Below are 19,859 nucleotides of genomic sequence, written 5' to 3' on the forward strand. Positions count from 1 at the left end.
CCCACGTTTTTTTCGAAAGGTTATCTTTTCATCCCGTTGCAACGCAGGAGACTCCCAACAAAGCACCAGACTAATCCTAGATGTTAAACAATGTAGTCCATCCGATCTATTTTACCGTACGTATTTAGCCGTCGGATAATCAGAAACAAATTAGTCGCGCTGCCCCACCTTATGTGAAGCCCGACTCCTCCCTTTTCTCTGTGCTTCCGTGAAAGAGGAAAAAACGAAGACCGTACCATCGTCTCTAATCGACGTGGCATTCTCGATCTGTAGGGGATAAGTTCGGCTGCAGCTTCCCCGATCTGCAAGTTCGACCGCCGACATCTCCTCCGCCTCCTGCGTTCCGTCGCCTCTACCGATCGTGCAAGTATGGGAAAAGTTCGGCTGCTGCTTTCTCAATCTGGACGGGAAAAGTTTGACCGCCGCCGTCTCCTCCGCCTCCTGACTTCCATCGCTTCTACCAATCGTTCAACCTCCCGCGTAGCATCATCTGAACAACAGAGGCGACCAACGTCAAGATCGGCCAGCGCCAAGATCGTGCATCCAACTACTTCTGTGAACTACCGTAGCGCTGGACTTCGCTTGGGAGTAGTCAGCCGATCTCAGGTAAGAATTCAACTTTCACTTTCAATCTGTTTCATGAGTAGCTCCACCACCATCGATTAATTGCTTCACGGGCAGTGGATTTACCAAGGATTAAATCTGGGACGATCAGCTGGCTTGGTCTTGGATTGTAGGAGCAATTAGGAGTGACTGATTTTTCACTTGATTACTCTCCTGTTGGTTTTCTCTCATAATGGTGTCATAATTTATGCTCAGCCATTACGTGTGTTTTTGATTATGGATGACCAGGTCCTAGACACTGTGACTTATAAACATATTAGACCCCAGAATTGATCTGGATGCTTAGACAAGAATTTACATACCTACTAGCTCTACAAGGGAGAAATTTTGTCACATGTACTACCCATTTAGCTCTTTCAGAGCCAACGGAGAACGTTTTCAAAGTGCATAGGCATTCAAAACACGATTATATTATTGATGGTGGAAAAACTATGTCGTAGATTAACCATATAAAATAGGATTCAAGTAGACTACATGGATAATTTTGATTATCAGCAAGAATACAACTTATCATTTGCTCTACTACTGAATGTTGTCAAACCAACTGACATATTTTTGCATTGATCTTGAAAGGCTGATACACTTGGAAGCAAGTCGACTTACATATGTATGCATATCAATTCATTGATGGGATACTATTTGCTTTAATTTTTCTCTAAATCTGTAAGTTATGAAATCACTATATTTAGTACTTAGTTGCAATCCTGGCTCAAATTTTGCATATATCTTGGATTAGAGGAATAACAAACTTAAAAGTAGGGTGGTATCTCCCTTCCTTTTTCGGTATAGTTGTACAATTATATTGTGAAATAAGCATGGCCACACCTAGAGTTATTTAGGATTTGCACAGACAACTCAAGGATTTTTGTGAAAAGAAAATCGGAAGTAATATCGGATTGGGTGTCACCAGCGAGAAGAGCATGCACCAAAATAACACAATAATGGAAGATTGGGGAATGGCTTTAAGTTGGTTCGTAAATATATGGCCGTAGTGGAAATAAGAATAATGTTGTAGGACAATATAATACTAGACATCGGGGAATGATAGATGGATGTGTGATGATCTCTTTGATTATAAGGATCCACATAGGACTTTTAGACTAATCATAGCAGGGTTGTTTGATTTGCAGGGTTATTATCTGTATTTTCTGTAATGATTGCATTGCACTAGGTAGTGATTAGAATGTTTCTTATATATGTAATCCTTGGGAAAACTTTCCTTTCTTTTTTATCTGAACAAGTAGAAGAGTACCCTACTGTAATATAATAACATTTACGGGCAAGGAATTTTCTTATGCCTCTATGAATATTATCCTTGAACAAGACAGAGATTATATTGTATATTTCTGCATTTTCAACTTCTGAAGGTCTCCACATCTCATCACATATGATTTAAAAAAAAATCTCTTTTCACATTATTGAAATCATATGGATTAATATAAAACACTACTCTTACATCCAGAACCTCTGAAGTTCTTATATCAAGTTAGGAAAATTGTAACTTTGGTGTGCGCAAACTTAACCTTTGGTTTCATCGAGTGTATCCAGTAGACTAAGGTCGTTGTTTGGAACTAAAACTATACATTAGTTTATAAAATGAGACTACAAATCGTTTGAAATTATCCCATGCTTGATTAGGAATAAGTAATAGGAAGAATATATTAAAAATAACTAGATGAAACGGCCTGAATGTTTGGAATGTCACTTACTCGCAAATTAGTTGTCTCTTAGAGGATTTGTACTGCCTATTCGATAACAACATTGGAAACTTAGTTTTAACTTTTACGTTTTTTTGCTCCACTTCAAAAGAATATAAAAGTAGGGATTTCTATTTTCGTGCCCTCCGTTCCTTAGTTGTGCTCAGTTTTCCCCAGCTCCTTAGTTTTTCCTCAGTTTTCCCCAAGTGCTTGTTTGAAACCCGCAGAAGGCAGCTCAGACGGCAGGATTCCCGTTAAGTTGACCGCTCCGTGCTGACGTGTGGGGCCGCGTCGTGTGGGCCCGCGTCGCGTGGGGCTGGTAGAAAGGGACCGCGTGGGACAGGACGAGATAGCGTTTGGTTGCACGTGAGCAGGAGCTGGGTTTTGTCTCTCTCGGCCATTGGCATTTCCCTTTTAAGAGTACCTTTTCTGCCTCCTTCTCTCTGCCTTTTTTCACATAATTAGTATCAAATCTAGAGAAGCTTGCATTTCTGTCTTTCTTCAATTATTATTTGTGCCTTTTGGCCCTGGTTGTTTTCCCAATATGGCAGCAAATCTAGTAGGGAGCCCAATCTAGTACTCCATCTGGTCCATATGTATGTAGTTAAATCTAGAAGCAAATCTACAGGGAATGTACGATAAATTCACAAGGTCATATAGTAGAATAGGGATAGATAATATAGATAATAAGCTGCATTCAGCAGCCAAACATAGTAGGGTTCGAGGTTCTTCACAGCAGTACAACACCATCATACTAACAACATAACAACGAGGGATCCCTAGCTAACAACAAAGGGATCCCAACAACAAAATGGAGGAGGCAGCAGCAGCACACGTCCAGGACTCCGCCTACCCCATCTGCCTCTGCCTCCACTTGTTGCTCCCCTTGGGAGCCTTGGGCTTGAGCGGAGGCATGCGCCCGCCGGAGATCTCCACCCGCTGGATGCTGCGGAGGTGCATGCCGAGCGCCAAGTGCTTGGCGCGGAAGGAGTTGGGGTTCACCGACGCGCCGACCTTGGGGTTGGTGTGGCCGATGTTCTCGGCATGCGTGAGGACGCAGTTGAAGTCAGTGCCGCCGAGCCTCCTAGTGCAGAAGGGGCACCTGTAGACACCCTTGGCGACGTCGAGGTAGGAGACATACTGGCCGACCTGCAGCCTCCGCATGCTCGTCGTCGCTGCCGACGTCGCTGCCAAACAGCTGATCCATATCAAACGGGAATTTATTAGTGAATGAGTTGCAAACGTGCATGATAACAAAGTTAGAAAAAACAGAGGCAGCCTCAGTTAGAGTGGACACGATTATATGTCTACAGGGACGGTGTAAGCGAACCAAAGCTCATGCACAACAGATTTGTACACAGAAATGGTTCGCTGAACCCTCCCTATACAAATCTGTGCCCACCGATTCATCATAGGCAAAGAAACAGATTCCAGATCTGAACTTGAACACATTCCAGATTATTTGCAAAATTAAACGGTTGATATCTTTTGATTCGTGCATAAAATAACTGATTGAGATCCTATGATTACTTGCATAAATTAACTGATTGAGATCCCATTATTACTTGCATAAATTAACCGAACGGCCGAAACCCAAATCTTGAACGAAATCAAGGAGGGATCAAAGCAAAATGGAATAAAATCGGCGCAAATATTAGCCCAATACTCATCCATCCACAGATCCATCTACACCAGCACAAATAGGGTTCAAAAAGGAATGGGGAACAAAAAAGGAAGCAAACCGTAGTTACCTCGTTCCATGGATCCTCTATGGAGGTGTCGTAGCGGTTCGGGGGCGGGACGTACGGCACCGGCTTGTAGGGGTCCCATCCCAGCGGGATCTGACCGCGACCGGCGGCAGCAGCCTCCGATGCACCGGCGGAGGCGGCGGCGACGTCCGTTGAGGGGATGGCGGCGACATCCGTTGAGGGGACGGCGTCGAAGAGGGAGGCGTCGCGCTTGGAGCCGACGGCGCCGTGGACGATGGGATTGGCATTCTCCTTGTCCATCTCGCCGGCAGAGGAGAGGGAGAGGGAGAGGGTTTTTTGCTTTGGAGAAGATGATGGGACGTGAGAGAGGCGGCGTTGCGTAGGCGAGTGAGAGTGACAGAGATAGTGGGAGGAGGCGTCTATAAAGGCAAGGGGTGGTTAATGCGACCCGCGTCTTACGCGTCCACCGCTGCACGTCTGCACGTCTTGGACTTCTGCAATGCGCCACGCGTCCACGATTGCACGTCTTCGACTTCTGCACCGCGACCGGCGTCTACGCGTCAAATATTGCACGTCTTTCATTTCTGCACCGCAACACGCGTCCTCGAGTCTAACCCTGGAAATTTAGATATACTCAGGTATAACCTCGAGCATTATACTAGCATTTTTTGTGTGCTCAGTTTTCCCCTTGAGTGCTAATACTGGCTAGTGCAATATGCTCAGTTTTACCCTCAAGTAGCTGGTCAACAGACAGTCAACAAATGGGATTAACTAGTTAAATGAGTCATTTAATGTGCAAAAATTCCGAAAAATAGTGGCACATACTCATGGAGTCTTCACCACAAATTGCCAGTTCTCAAAATATAGATAAGTCATAGATAAATCAAGTTTTACCACAAATTGCCACTTCTCAAAGGCCTTCTCAAATCACCTAGTAGCTATGAAGGTGCATGGTTTTCCACAATAAGCCCTTCCCAAAATAACTTTCCCCAAAACATACTTTGTCTAAATGAGGCCACAATTCTCACACTCATGTATATTTGTATTGCAAATAGTTTGAGATAGGCCAAGATGGGTTTTATTCTACAAAACACGCATTTTCCATTTTTTAAATCTCATATTTGAATCCCTTAGTCTGTTTATTACATAGGTGCCCTTGGTTTCTTGATACTACTCAGTTTTGCCCTCTCCCTCCACAAATTCTCTCACACGTGCAACATTGCCCTGATTGGTCTAGCCCATGTCACGCGGATCGTGCCCGCCGACCGTTGATCGTATGATCTAACGGGCAGGATAACCCCTCTCTCTCTCTGTCGGCGGTTACCTTCCACTCTCTAAGTATGCTAAAGGGCGGTTTTCTGTATTTATTTTCACGCGCTAAAAATTATAAACTCTTTTAGGCATTACTTTTCACGCAAAAAATGATAAACCATCACCGATTTGTTGTAGCCATAAATTTTCACGCAAAAAATGATAAACCGTCACCGATTTGTTGTAGCCATTAATTTTCACGAAAATCCCAAATGATAAACCATCACCAATTTGTTGTAGCCATTAATTTTCACGCAAAAAATGATAAACCATCACCGATTTGTTGTATCCATTACTTTTCACGCAAAAAATGATAGACCATCACCGATTTCTTGTAGCCATTACTATTCATGGTAAAAATGATAAACGAACCAATCTATCTATCTCTGTATTTGAAGTTTGGAAGGGTTCACCATCTAGTTATGTTAACTTTCGAGGTTTTGACCTGAAAACAAATGGGTATTATAAAGGGAAATAAAAGTTCAAAAAATGTAAAAACGAAACAATCTACCTATCTTTGTATAGAAGATCGTCTGTATGATTTTTGAGGTCATTTAGAGAAGGTAGAAAAAAATCCCTTTTGAGAAGGTCGAAAAAACATAACTTGTTACAAAAGCTGGTTTCAGTGAGACCTAACCAAATTTGGCATACATTATGCCATATCTATAACAACAAGGAATATCTAAAAGGGAAAGTTTCAAAAAATTTGAAATTTATGGCGAAAATGATGCCATACATGATGCTGTTTTTCGAGGTTTTGACCTGAAAATCAATTGGATATTATAAAGGGAAATAAAAAGTTCGAAAAATATAAAAACGAAACAATCTATCTATCTATGTATAGAAGATCAGCTGTATGAAATTTGAGGTCATTTAGAGGAGGTAGAATAAATCACCTTGTTAGAAAAGCTGGTTTCAGTGAGACGAAACGGCATGCGTTTAAGCAAAGTGATTTTTTCGAACATCTCCAAATGATCCCAAATTTGCCATACATGATGCCATACGTGTAACAACAAGGAACCCTATCTAAAAAGTGTCAAAAAAGTTTGCCCAACCGTATAGCTCTATCAAAAAGAACCTCACCATGGCGCTAGTATAATTTTGGGCTTAGTTACAAACTTTCGTTACCTAACCTTCAACACGAAACTTGTTTCAAATCACTTTTGGCATACAAGAAACAAATCCCTCCTTGATTCGAGCACCACAGCCTCCAAACTTTGCCGATGCCGATATCGGCATGGTCAGAACGGCTATGCTCGATGCCACTGCTAGGTCACCATCGGGATGCACCCTCAATCCCGTCCCCTCATTCGATCACTGACACACCAGAGATACCACCGAGGCCAATGCCGAACGTACATGCTGATGCCAATGCCGAACATGCATCCACGCCGATGTGGGCACGGCCACGCCGCCCCGCTATGTTGGACGCCACAGACCACCGCGAGGTCTTTCCCTTCGCCACCACACTCTTCTAGCACCCATCTATACACGCCAGAAAGGAGAGACACTAGTTTTCTCTACATTGCTCGCGTTCGTGTCGGACACGGTCAGTCAAAGTTTTGAGGTAGTCGTCGATGTCGTTGACCATTTCTTCTCTTCTTTGCATGGTTAAACGCGTCTAGTTCATATCTATCTAATGCGTCTGGTCTCGCCTCATGCAGTTCTTTGTGGACGTCGATCTCATCTCGGCACTCCGCAGGCCACCTCCTCCGTGCCATCGCTGTAGAGCTCCGTTTAAAAATCTATTCCTACCCGTGTATTGCCCCTTGTATCAGCGCCATGGCCCACTTGTCATTCGATATACCGAAGCCCCACTCGTGCGTGTTTTGGTCAGGGATACAGCGATGCTTACGGTCAAACAAAGATGGATGGTCTGACGTGTCTTTGCGGGCTCTACGTGGCCCCACTAGTCAGAAGATAACGGTCAACCGTCAGGCAACCGGCCGTTACAGCATCTGTGATGGTTTCAGACAAGGTCTTGGGGAAAACTGAGGAAAAACTAAGGAGCTGGGAAAAACTGAGCACAACTAAGGAACCGAGGGCACGAAAATAGAAATCCCATAAAAGTATTCCAGCGTGCCAGCCGCATAAGCGAACTATGGTGTTTTAAACTGATTCTTTTGGAACAATGTAACTAAAACAACCTGCCATATCTAATGAACTAGCCCCGTGCAATGCACGGGTTGTTGACTAGTAGTATTTAATAGCAACTTGATAGCTGTGTCTAAATGAAATTAGCCTAAACAAAATGGGAAACGATATCGATGGCGGAGGCGACCACGGCCAGGCTGGACGATCATGCTGGCCACTACGAGGAAGACCAAACTCTCTGGCATCCGCGAGGAAGACCGACCTCGACAGCATCTCCAATTGGCTTAGACCAGGGACAAGCATCGGTGGAGGCAGCGCAAGGCCAGGGGCAGCCCCGACCAGGCTTCGATGGGAGCAGCGCGAGGCTAGAGTGGAGACCATTGCGAGGCTTAGATGGGGCAGCACGATACGCTCGACGTTGGAATGGATGGGGGAGGTAGCGTTGGAGGAACCGGTGGTAGTCTTGGCCACGGCTTCGGTAGATCGGTCTAGGTGTGTAGGCGGAGAGCTTGAAGGAGCGAGCAGATAGCGGTTGGCGGCGGGTCTTGGCCACTCCGGTGACAATGAAGGTTCGGCAGAGATGAGACGGCGGCAACGACCTGGCGGCGGAGAATGGTTTCAGACATAAAGGGGAAAATTAGAGGAGGAACACAACATTTAGGAAAAATGGGATCAGCTGCTCGGCCGTTTTGGGTGGTCCAGTTGATCTATCTTTCTTAGGGAATATCCCACTCCGATGGATCATCCCATCCACCCAATCTACAACACACAAGCAAAAGAAGGATCATCCCATCCCATCCCTATAGTCATCAACCAAACACACGGCTAGTAGACCAGATGCTGCAGGGAGGGGTCCTCGTAAAATAGATTTGTCCAAACTGAGAGTAGATCAACATCACTGTTGCTTGGGTGTCCCCCTTGCTGAATGGCCAAGATCGCTTCATACCTCTTCGTAACTAGAGGCATATTAATTAAAAGTGAATAAAAAGACATAAGTGCAAGCCCTAGAGTAGCTCGTATGGCCCCTTTAAGTCTATATTGTACAGTTGTCAGACGCGCAGACAACCGTGTATGCTGAAAACCGAAAATACATGGGTAAAATATTCCGGCCACATCGGCTGATAGGAACAATGAGTATACCTAGTATATCTAGCTATATGAGGGTATATGGGACTTGATATGGGTTTTTGCGGGCTAAAAATAAGACACCGGGAAAAACTTACCATATGCGCGAGAGGCATGAGAAGTGCAGCGTTTGGTGCGCGGAGGCATGCGGAAGATTGCGAAAGGAAGCAGCGGCAGCAAGAGAGCGAGTGCGCGAGGAGCTCGAGAAGCAGCAATGGCAGAGAGAGATGTGCGGCGCAGCGAAGGGGATAAATGAAGAATAAGAGGTGAATTTATCGAGAGAAGACGGTACATTTGGCCGTTGGATGAAAAGAGGGAGAGTTTTCAGCCCTACGTGTGTCCAAAGGGTAAAAAAGTCTTATCATTCTGAAATTACTGGACAGAAGTTACCCGGCGCATGCCTGAAATTATGGAGGACATGTGTCCAACACTTGCGCGATGTATCAATCGCGCAGAGCTTCGGACCCACAACACAGTGAGATGACAGGAGTCGTGGCTTTCCAATATGGGTATCGTGGCTATCGTCAGCATCGACGTCATTCGAGAAAGCTTCGAGTGTTTTTCATTAAAAGATAGCGACAATAAATCTTCGACTCCTCCAACAAAGAAACGTCGGGAGCCTATGATCAAATACAAGAATCTATCCATATGCTCGGGGGCTACTCTTATCAGAAGCATTGTATATACTTCTGATAAGAGAATACGGTGAAAAATAAAAATAAAGAGTTGATCAAAATAGCAAAAGATGAGCCTACAACGAAGTGCAAACACTTGGTTGTAGCCCCGGGGGCTACTCCCATCGGAAGCGCTGGTCGCACACCCGATGAAATATGAGAAAGAAGAAAGATCAGATATCAAGACAATATACAATTACAATCGAAATGATTTTCATCTTATATCTTCGTCAGATACTCCCATCGGTAGATCAAGATATTATGTCATCATATGACTTGAGTAAATACACCATTCCAGCAGCCGGCAAAGGAACTCAACAATATATTCTCAGAGCGCGTCCGCCGCGGTAAAAACTCTAAATGCCGTAATATTTTACGAAGGTAAGTCCCTAGGATCCGTCCTGTGTGGCGTGGTATCGCACCCGAATGCGCTCTACTACTTTATCCATGTCAACAGACCAGAAGAAAAATCCTAGCGGACGCGTTAGGTACTCGATAAAATATAAATGGAATTCAGTTCACGATAAGTCCTTAAGCGGCACGTGTCGAATTACGCCAGTATCCCGAGTTTAAGTCCAGAGAATTGAGTTTGAAGTAGGTTTATGCGGGTTTGCCACAAGAGCAGTTAACCGGTACCTGATTCGTCAGATGAACCATCCCCATTTATCAGCATCTCTGTACAAAATAGACGTTAAACAGAAATATTCGACTCATCGGTATGTAAAGATATGATCTGATTCTACATCAAAGATTTTGCTTGATTCTACGATTCAAACAAAATCTCGGGGGCTACTGATATACGCATTCCCAATGGGCCTGCCGAATAAGATACTCGAAGATATTTGGAGGCCTACGACCAGAAGTTTTCAAGACCCGGAAGCCCAGTAAATGTCAATATGAATGACGTGGGCACTACCCTTCGGGTAACCCACATTACCCTATCCTGTATTGACTAATTGGAGGCCCATGAAGACACTTGAAGGCGAGATGGGCCTCTAGGACGGTGCACCAGAAGGTTCCTTGACAGGCAAGACAAGGAAGCGATCGAACAAGGAAAGATCGGATCTAAAACTACTGTAAACCTAGTCGTGCTCGGTGAGACCTCTTGAGACCTGGCCTCCTATATAAAGGCCAGGAGAGGGGCTGCCGAGGGACACAATCAATCTTAGCAATCTTAGCCAGCAAAAGCTTAGAGCTAGGTCGCCTTAGCAATAACCATCTCGACGAGATCTTAGCCGAACTATTCGGCACCCCATTGTAACCCATTATCATCATAATTAAGAACAGGCAGGCAGGACGTAAGGGTTTTACCTCATCGAGGGCCCTGAACCTGGGTAAATCGCTCTCCCCACTTGTCTGTGAACCGATGTCACGTGTCAGCTTGCAGGATTCCATCAACCCTAAGCCCCTATCGGAGGGCATTGGCGAGGAGTACCCTCGACAATTGGCGCCGTCTGTGGGAACCCTGTCGGCACAAGATCGGACATCGGCTGAACCCGTCATGTCATCGGCAGCTTCATCAACACCGTCATCGCCTCGTCTGGGAAGCCCGATTCGTTTCGGCTCCTACGAATTCACCCCACACAGCGATTCAACTCGCTCGACTTTCTCCGGTCTACAAGGCAACATGGAGATGGCTTTCGGGAGCGTCCACTACAACGTCAACTCAGAAGGAATTCTTCGGCTGCTAGAATCTCCCATCTCCAGATCGACGAGTCCGAGCACGTCGTCATCACTCGACCTTTCGGCTGGCCTGATAAGCCCGTCGAGTCCGTCCGCGCCTTCGACTCCCCGTTCGGCATCCTCTATGTCGGTCGGATCTGATGATCCCGTGTCCTCGGAGCTAACCTCGTACTACTGCATGAACTGCGACACCAGGCACGGACTGGGGTCAAGCGACACGCCGTTCATCTGCAATGCCTACTATTCATCGGGAGAGGACATCATCGGCAGCATCACCCAAGGAGACACCCGAAGAGTGGCGCCCCTCCAAGTTTATGTCGCTAACAGGGGAGACGAAGATCGCACCCCCCGTTCCAGCAGGCGAGCTAGTTTTGAAAACAGCGCCAGCAACAACAACAGCAACCACACCATCGCAGAGGAGGAGTGGGCAGCAGCCAAGGCAGCCGTGCTTAATAACACACCGCTTCCGGCGGGAACCACGGTTGGCACTCTCAATGCTTACCGCTCCATATTGGAGAAAAATCGGGAGCGCCTATCTAAGGAGCAAGCCACCCTCGAGAGACGCCTGTCTGCGGCAGACCGATCCAGCGAGCGACGGAGGGGCTCGCAGGGAAGCGCCTCTCGAAGTACCCACGGAGGAGGCAAACATCGATCAAGAATGTCCAGGCTTTCGGAAGATGATGCAAGGGAGATAACGTCAAACCTGACGAAGTCCTTTATGACTACGGACACCGCGGGCATGCCACGGCCAAAAACCTTTGCGGGAGCAACAGCCAACCTTGCAGCATACCTCATTAATCAGCGTCCCGAAGGATCCATGGCTCAGGCTCACCGTGGCGCCTTAGAAAGTCTCGCGATATTAGGAGACAATCTAGTTCCACGGAAGGAGAAGACCACGTTGCAGGCCAGCGGCTCAAAGCATCACGCAAGAGACGCTCGGGATGAAATTACTCAGAGTAGGATCGACAAAGCAAGGCGACGACGTGCCCTCAGAGAGGAATTCGACAGCGATTCTTCGGATGAGACCCAGGAGAACGACGGCGAACTTAGGGGGGGCGATTGTTTAAGCTACAAAATTCGGGAGGTGATGCCACCTAAGAAGTTCAAACCCACCCCTACCGACGCCGCCAAATATGATGGGCAGCAGGAGCCGAGGTCCTGGATAGAGGACTATCTGCAGACAGTAATTCTGCAAAAAGGGAACCAGATAGCAGCAATGCAGTGCCTACAGCTTTACCTAAAGGACTCTGCGCGAGCCTGGCTCAGAGGTCTGCCAAAGGGTTCCATTAAGTCATGGGACGACCTAGTAGAAGCCTTCGTCGCCAACTTCCAAGCAACCTACAAAAGGCCCGTCGGGATCGAGGAATTACGGCATTGTCAGCAAAAGCAGAAGGAGTCGATGCGTGCATACATCGGGAGATTCACCAAGCTCCTGAACGCTGCGGAAGACGTATCTGTCGACAGAGCGATCGACGCCTTCAGTGATGGCATCTGACGTGAAAGCTATATAGAAGAACTTGGGCGCAAGAAGCCGAAAACCATAACCAAGTTAATGGAAATCGCCAACTGCTGGGCCGATGGCGAAGACAACGTTCGAAAGCCACGACAAATACAGTTGACGATTTAAGAGGACGACCAGCCGAAGCACGATTCGGGTGGTCGAAGGGATCGCAACAAGAGAAGGAAGAACCGCAGCTACGATGACAATAACTTGGTGGCCGCAGGTTACTCTGATCGGCAGGATGATCGGTACGATGACAGGCGAGATGATCGACAGGACGGTAATCGGAACAACTCTGGGAACCGTGGCAACTATAAACCACGACAACAGAGAACTCCCGAACTACCCTACGCTGAGAAGATCAACGCCCCTTGCTACCTGCATTCATATACCGATTCCAAGGATGGTAAAATAAAGTCTAGCCACCTGCTCAGGGACTGTCGGCAGTTCATCGATATGCATAAACTCATCCAGCAGGCAGGCCAGCAACAGCTACCACCGCCACCACCACCACCTCCACCACAACATCAGGTCCAGCAAGCTCAACCTCATCAACCCAATGAGGCATTTCCACCACCACGTGGGCAGATGAGTATGATTCATAGGACAGGCGTCTCAAGGAGAGAAATGAAGAAGCTCACCCGAGAAATCAACCTGGCAGAAAGCGTTATGGCGAACATCCCTGAGTATGTCGAGTGGTCGTCTCAGAATATCACGTTCAGCCGAGCGGATCACCCGATGACTATACCAAAACCAGGACACGCCGCCCTAGTGGTCGAAGCACAGATAGGAGGGTTCAAGATGAGCAAAGTCTTCATGGACGGAGGAAGTGGACTCAACCTGATATTCCTTGACACAATTCAAAGTATGGGGATCACCATGAGAATGTTAGAAGAATCAGACACCCGCTTCCATGGGATTCTCCCTACTTCACCAGCGTACTCTCTTGGCAAAGCGTACCTGAATGTCGTCTTCGGCAAACCCGACAATTTCAGGAAGGAGAAGATCGAGTTCGAAGTCGTGAACTGGGAATCACAGTATCACGCCATACTCGGGAGACCAGCTTATGCCAAGTTCATGGCTGTGCCGCACTATGCATACCTCAAGCTGAAAATGCCTGGGAACAATGGAACGAACATCACAGTCCATGGAAGTTTCTCACGCTCGGACAATTGTGATCGTGATTTTCAAAGGATTGCTGCAAAGTTTGGGCCACAGCGAGAAACTGTCGACCCTCCGCCCAAGCTGACGATACGAGAAATCAAGGAGGAAAAACATGACAGGGAAACCAAGAAGAAGCCATCCAACCTTGCTCTTGAAGCCTCGGTAGCAAAAGCTTCGGCAGCACAAGCTTCGGCATTTGCCGATGCAGAAGATATAGGAGGCAGCAAGGCACTGACAATCGCTGCCCAAGCCCCTGGCGAAATCAACAACGCTGCAGCAACCACTAGCATGACGAAGAAATCAGAAGATGCTGTTGAAGATGAGAAGAACCCCTTCCTTGATAAAGCACTTCCTTAGTCTTTAAATTTTTTCCCTTTACTTTACACAGGGCCTCCCTTTTTCGCCCTCTAGTTTCGTATTTACCCTATCAATGAGCACTTAAGTTTCAATTCTTGTTAAGCATTGCAGTAATTTAAAGCATCTATGACCGCGCCACCGTGAACCTTGCTTACAAGTAACGGTACAACGTAACGCACGGCAGAAGATCGCGCCCCAAGGGAAAAACTTCTACGAGTGCTGCAAAGAAAAACAAGGACATTAATCCTTCCCTCTGCTTCAGATGCCTCTACGAGTGCCGCAAAAAGCAAGAGTTTGGAAAACATAAAACAACCCACATTCGATATTTCACTTATGGAAATATCAAAGAACAACGGGCTCATTGGCAGAATCATTGCACCCGAAATATTCGGGAGTGACTGTCGAAACTTACAATTGGTTGAAAGCAAAGTTGCGCATACAACAGGTTTAGCAAAACCTGCAACACGAGCTGATCACTCATAATAATTTGCTGACCAACCAGCATACATACATATAACGGGCAATTAATATTTGCTCCTTCAAAAATTTGCCAACGGCACGGTAAAAGTACATATTCATGTATTTACCAAATAACAAGTTTTGGCTTAACAATCCTAACACTTGGATGGATTAGCCAATGCAATTCATTTTACAAAAATAACTTTACACCCTTACGTCACCCTTGCGGAGTTTCCCTTTCTTCAGGAACATTTGACTCCTCCTCAAGCCTATCGACAATTATATTGGCGGGCACTAAAACCTTCGGGTACAGTTCTTCAAAATCACTAGTTGCGTTGGCGATAGATAGCAAACATGCTGAGGGATAACGAGCAAGCACAAGGGCAAGCGTCCACTTGGCCCCTGCGAAAACTTGAGCTCGCACCAAGTCCCGAACCTTCTTGGCGTTTCCAAACTCGGACATCAAAGTCAAAAGCGTGGGGGGAACTGCATTCAAAGGAAACATTGTCTTCCAAACCACCCTCATAGCTTTGTAGCACTTATCAAAGAATTGGTGGACTTGTTGGACCCGATCCTGAAATTTTGCAACAGCCGAAGCCTTCGAGTGATCCCGCCAGAAAATCTCTTCGGATGAGGAAAGCTGGGTTAAAGCATGCACTCGCTCGTGTATCTGCTTGTTCTCTTCCGCATGGTTCAACGCTATGACTGGCAAAAGAATCAGTAAAGAGTCAGACAAGGTGTTGTTGACAAAAGGGCAAAGGAATCAGGAAACTTACAGTTCAAACTCTCAGTAGCTTTATGCAGCTCAGTAAGAGTGTACCGTTCCACGTCGGCTGCAATCTCGCTCTTCTTATTGACAATAGCAGCTAAGGCATAAGTGCTGCGCAGGTCCTTTTCCATCTGCATAATCCGATCCTTCATACGCTGGATCCGATCACTTTCCGGAAGGGCACCCGAAGAGTCGTCAACAAATGAGGACACTGGGAAGACCTGCAGGAAACACCGTTACAAAAGGATGATGGATATGGTACAGCTAAGCATCCAAAATAACTCCCATCGGGAGAAGTACAAGAAGAAATATCATAACAAAAGTGTGCTAACAACATTGCTGGCACGGAGTTTATTACAAGCATAAGTTCTGCGGCAGAACAATGTTTCACATCAGCTCAAGCATAAGTTTGCTACAAGAATCAAGGGGCTTGGGTCTGATTCGATAAACTGGGTCCAGCCGACGATTTCCTTGATGAAACCAGTTCAAGGAGCTGGCTGGCACAAGTAAGGGCAGACGCTTTAAAGGCGCTTAAATCAACAAGCTGCCCGTCTTGCTCTTTCGGCAGCTCCTTGGTCATCTCTTTGATGTCACCCTTAAAGCCGTAACCCATCATAAGCTGGAAGGCAAGGACAGCACCATAAGTGCGCGATGTACGCTTGAATACCTCGATAACCTCCTTGGTGTCAACCGCGAAGGCATCGACCAGCTGCCCCAGGGTCTTCTCCTGCTTGATCTTGGGGAAAATCATCGAGTGCATCCGCGCCAGGGCACCCTTCCCCTTTACAAGAAGCTCCCGCGTAAGCTGGTGAGAGGCAAGAATCATCGACATAGCATTTGTTGGAGAGTTGTTCGGAACTCTGTCCAGGGCATCAGCAGGGATATTCGCTGCTTCTGTAGGGAAAAGAAAGAAAAAAGTACATTGGCAAAAGGATCGAATCCATAAGTACATCAATCTACAGAAGTGTATAAAAATTACCAAGTAAGGCCAAAGAAGATTGACGAAGGATTTCATCCTTTTCGGCTGCCCGAGCTTCAGCCACCAGCCTGGATGCTTCCTCCTCCATCAACTTCTCTTTCAGCTTGCCCAGCTCCACCTTCAGAGAGTCAACCTCTTGGCGAGCCTCAGCAGCTATCTTGACTGCGCCATCCAATTTCAAGGAGGAAGATTTGACTTCCTCTTGCAGCCGAGCCTTGTCAGCTTCCAGAGAAGTGAATTGGGAGGCGAAGGCCTCCAAAGAGGAAATAACGCCTCGCAAGTCCTTAAGAAAGAAGGAGATTTCACCAGAAATTGTCAAGCAAAGCACGCTCCAAGAGATTTGCATCACAGTTAGAAAAAGACTTACAGAAGGAGGAGTCGCGGTGGCAGCGGTTGGAGAGACGTCTTTCCCTTTGGAAAGGGAAGAAGCAGTCGATGCTTGAGCCATAGGGGCAGCCTTAGGAGCCGAAGCTTCGGAAGCCACTATGACCGGCGAGGCAGCATCAGATTTGGCTTTTTTAGACGGAGGCTCGATAAAGCCTTTGTCGCTGCAAAGGTGAAAGATCGACAATGGTTATAAAAAGAGTAAGAAAAATAAAAAGGCAAAGTATGACTTCAGAAAAGAAACTACTTACATGTCGAAGAGATCATCTTCATCGGCAAAGCCGCCGGTTGATCTCTTCACAGGTGAAGCCCTGGCCTCCTCCGCAGCTGCATCAACAAATGTATCATGATCAGCGTCATCATTACGCATTGATCCATCTGCAACACCAGCGTCATCGGCTGAGGAAGGAAGGTCGGTGTGGGCAACTTCAAAATCTATCGGACCATTATATTCGTCCTCTAGGCATGTATGCTCGACAGTGTGAAAATCTACGGGGATTGAGGAGCCTCTCCCTTCAGAAGTATCATCTGGTGAATCATGCATATTTCCAGAAACTATGGGGATCTGTCAAAGAAAATAGCAAGTAAGAACAGTGGTAATTATGTCAGCTAAATAAAAGCAGCATAGTAGGAACGAGAAAAAAGAAAAATACCTCTGATGGTGGATGGCCAGCGTCTAGGGGAGCATAAGAAGAAATCAGCGGAATCGAATCTTCCTGGCTAAAAGAAGTAAGGCGACGGACTTCGTCAAGCAACTCCTTTTCCGACAGATCGGCAGCATTGATCCTGGTTTCATCCTTTGGACCTGAGTACAACCACATCGGGTGAACTCTGGCGATGACTGGTTGGACTCGGCGCTTCAAGAATAAAGCTGCCACCTCTGTGCCGATCATAGTTTGGCCGTCGGCCTCTTTGATTCGAAGGAATTTGGCGAATAGTTCTTCAACTATTGCTCTTTTATCGGATGAAAGAATATTCTTCCAGGAATTCTTGGGCTTGGCTTCGGAGACATCGGCAAAGCAAGGAAGCTGAGATTCGGGTGACAAGGAGTCCTTGATGTAAAACCATTTCAGTCTCCACCCTTGCACGGACTCTCTCACTGGGAAATTGAAATAATTGACCTCCGAACGAGCTACAAACCCCACTCCTCCGATGACAAAGTATCCATTACTGCTGCTGTATCTCTTTACATAGAAGATCTTTTTCCACAGCCCGAAATGAGGTTCGATACCCAGAAACGCCTCGCAAAGGGTGATGAACACAGCAACGTGGAGGATTGAGTTGGGGGTAAGTTTCCATAGTTGGATTTCGTACGTTCGCAAGAGATGGAGGAGGAATCCATGAGTGGGAAGCGAAAGGCGTCGGTATAGGAAAGATAAGAACATCACGGTAAAGCCAGCAGGGGGATCAGGCCGAGAAATCGCACCTGGAAGGATTACGTTTCCCGCGTCAGAAGATATCAATCCCAGGCTTCGGGATCTCTATTCGTCACGCTTGGTGACGGTTGATGCTACCCAGTCTCCGGGCTTGACCATTGAACTCGACGGTGCTGGCGGCGCCGGAGCTAGGGGAGGAGCGCTCGGAGCGCTCCCCTTCGGAAGAGAAGAGGAGGACTTGGCGGCGGCACCTCCGCTGGTGGAACTGGCGGCGGCGGCAGGATTCTTCTTCTTCACCATTGTGAGATCTGATGAAGATTGGGAAAGTAGCGGTGGCGGCGCAGCAACGGCAAAGGAAGGAAGAAGGGGAAGAATGAGGAGATGCTACGGGAACCGTGGAGGAGATTAGGGATTTTTCGCCCTTTGGAGATTTCAAGAGTTGTGTAAGCACGTGGCACTTGAAGAAGGGGAGGAACCGGCGGCCCACTATTCACATGTTGTGCAAAAATCGAGGAGGCACCTCGGTCACCACGCGTGCACTGATCAAGCCCTAAAAACTGCCCGCGCAGAGCTAGGGTGGGCCCGTCAGGTCAAGTCTTGTCCATCAATCCACAGCAGTTACACGTCAATAGTGATGTCATAAAAAAGGCTAGAAGCATTCGAAGGAAAAATGAAAAGTTATCGGATGAAGGACTTGAGTCTACGCACGGATTGCAAGCATCCGTACCTAGACTCGGGGGCTACTCCCATCGGGGGCGCTGACGCGCACCCGATAAAATAAAGGCTCGACAGAATGAGCAGTCGAAGAAAAAAGGAACTGAAGAAATATTGTTTTTAATAGCTTGAGCCTGCGCTCGATTACAAGCACTTGCACCCAGACTCGGGGGCTACTCCCATCGGGAGCGCGTGATGCACACCCGATAGAAGTTTTTTGCACTCCAGGATCATGCCCGGGGACTTGATTCTGTGTAGGGTAACGTTGTTTTGCCATTGACAGTTAACCAACAAAAGTTGGGCACGTTACTCATTATCCCTTGCATAAAGAAAATATATCGGATGACATATGAGGACCTGCGGAAAACTTCGGCAGAGGAGAATTTTCGAGTGGTACAACTTGAGTCTACGCACGGATTGCAAGCATCCGTACCTAGACTCGGGGGCTACTCCCATCGGGAGCGTGATACGTCTCCGACGTATCGATAATTTCTTATGTTCCATGCCACATTATTGATGATATCTACATGTTTTATGCATACTTTATGTCATATTTATGCATTTTCCGGCACTAACCTATTAATGAGATGCCGAAGAGCCGATTCTTTGTTTTCATGTTTTTGGTTTCAGAAATCCTCGTAAGGAAATATTCTCGCAATTGGACGAAATCACCGCCCCGGGGCCTATTTGGCCACGAAGCTTCCCGAACACCGACGGGAAGACGAAGTGGGGCCACGGGGCGCCGCCACACTAGGGCGGCGCGGCCCAGGGGGGCCCGCGCGGCCCTAGCGTGTGGGGCCCCCGTGACGCCTCCTGACCTGCCCTTCCGCCTACATATAGTCTTCGTCGCGAAACCCCCCAGTACCGAGAGCCACGATACGGAAAACCTTCCAGAGACGCCGCCGCCAATCCCATCTCGGGGGATTCAGGAGATTGCCTCCGGCACCCTGCCGGAGAGGGGAATCATCTCCCGGAGGACTCTTCACCGCCATGGTCGCCTCCGGAGTGATGAGTGAGTAGTTCACCCCTGGACTATGGGTCCATAGCAGTAGCTAGATGGTCGTCTTCTCCTAATTGTGCTTCATTGTCGGGTCTTGTGAGCTGCCTAACATGATCAAGATCATCTATCTGTAATGCTATATGTTGTGTTTGTTGGGATCTGATGGATAGAGAATACTATGTTATGTTGATTATCAATCTATTACCTATGTGTTGTTTATGATCTTGCATGCTCTCCGT

Source organism: Lolium perenne, chromosome 4 (assembly GCF_019359855.2).
Source record: "Lolium perenne isolate Kyuss_39 chromosome 4, Kyuss_2.0, whole genome shotgun sequence".
In the NCBI taxonomy this organism is placed as follows: domain Eukaryota; kingdom Viridiplantae; phylum Streptophyta; class Magnoliopsida; order Poales; family Poaceae; genus Lolium; species Lolium perenne.